Genomic DNA, 1766 nt, shown 5'->3' on the forward strand with positions numbered 1-1766 from the left:
ATATTGAAGTTTTTCCCATCCACCTTGGTTAAAACCACCTGCCACAAGCCGCCACTGTAGTTTGGACATCAGTTTTTATACGCGATTCTTAATTTTTTATGTTTAAAAGATTTAAATTATGTAAAAAATTAATTCTGTCAAGATTTTGATGTTTTAAAGATCGGATGTTTTTAGAATGTAAATGATGTCAGAAAGTACTATTAGAGTGCTCATCCATGGGCCTCTCATTATTGAATGGGTACCCCCCAATTGGGTAACTTTCCAAAGAAGCCCAAGAGTCAAGGAATAATAATAATAATAAATTGGCGCTTACGGATATGTAAGTGTTTGGCCGAGCTTCTCCTCCGATTTGTGGCGTGCGCCTTGATGTTGTCACACAAAGCGGAGGGACCTACAATTTTACGCCGACTCCGAACGGCGATTGTATTTTTTATGAGAAGCTGTTTTTCATAGCAGAAATACACTCGGAGGTTTGCCATTGCCTGCCGAGGGACGACCGCTGTTAAGAAAAAACCTTTTTTTCTATATTTTTGCGATGTTGCTTTGACCAGGGTTTGAACCCAGGCGTTGCGGAGTGGAAGCGCGCACTNTATGTTGCTTTGACCAGGGCTTGAACCCAGGTGATGTGGAGTGTTTACCACTACACCGCAGCGGCCGAGGAATAAGGACATTAAAAAATATCGGCTGCTTGTATCCTCGGACCCTGTCATTTCAAGTTTACGTTTAAACCCACCAAAACAAAATCATAAACTGTCGTCAGATGCCATTAAATTAATATCAACTGTTGTAAATGCGGACGCGGAATTACCATCAGAAAATATAGCTACGAGCTTGGATACTTCAGATGACTGCGAGTCTGACGGTGTATAAAATTGTTATCTTAAAAATATATTCCTGTGCCAACAAATATGTATGTCTTGTTTATTGATTCATTNACAAGCTTCTCTTCCGATTTGTGGAGTGCACCTTGATGTTGGCGCTCAAAGGGGAGGGACCAACAGTTTTACGCCGAATCCGAACGGGGATGTTATTTTTATGAGAATCTGTTCTCAGCGGCTGAATACACTCGGGGGTTTGTCAAAGGGCGACTTTATTACAAACAACTAGTTTGTTTCTTATTTTTTGATGTTGGTCGGAAACTGGGCTTGAACCCAGGCTCTGCGGAATGATAGTGTATATTGCTAACCGCTTCATCACATTATATAACAAAAAAGCAGAAAACATGACCTTTTATACTTAACTAGCTTAGTTTTGCTAAAAATCTGATTATTTTAAGCGTATACAGCAGCCATTATGGATCCGCCATTTTGAATTTCGAAATTATGTGGTGAAATTTAAAACCAGCAACCAAAATAAAGACGAATACACAAGGTTTGATTACAATTGTACCACGCTTCGACTTTTGGCCAGCTTTTTCAAAAAATTGGCCACTGTGCATCCCCCAGTCATATAAATACAGCTTAGTTATACCAATTTTGAAACCCAAGAAAAACAAAACAAATATTACTTCATACCGACCAATATCACTTAATCCCTGCATAGCGAAATTACGTGACAAAATTATTGCCAAACGCCTATGGTGGTACGTAACCAGAAACAATCTCATACACCCCAATCAGTTCGGATTTAAAAGGAGGAAATCGGTTACAGACTGTCTGATCTATGCAGACCACCTGATAACGGAATCTCTCGCAAAAAGAAGCCACACTTTCCTTTTCCTCGACTTCTCGAAGGCCATTGACAGAATTGGCGTCCATACAATAATT

The 1766-nt window shown here is 39.7% G+C and overlaps 1 long non-coding RNA gene across 1 annotated transcript in view; it reads right to left on the bottom strand.

The window, feature by feature from the left end:
• Positions 1–188, bottom strand: part of LOC108355997 (uncharacterized) — a 297-nt gene extending 109 nt beyond the window's left edge. The window contains exon 1 of the long non-coding RNA XR_001846576.1: positions 24–188. This is a non-coding gene — a long non-coding RNA (uncharacterized LOC108355997). The remainder of the gene's footprint in view (positions 1–23) is intronic.
• Between the last annotated feature and the right edge of the window lie 1578 nt (positions 189–1766).

The sequence above is a fragment of the Rhagoletis zephyria genome, unplaced genomic scaffold, assembly GCF_001687245.7.
Source record: "Rhagoletis zephyria isolate East Lansing unplaced genomic scaffold, Rhagoletis_zephyria_1.1 Rzeph_scaffold_52877, whole genome shotgun sequence".
Taxonomy (NCBI): Eukaryota; Metazoa; Arthropoda; class Insecta; order Diptera; family Tephritidae; genus Rhagoletis; species Rhagoletis zephyria.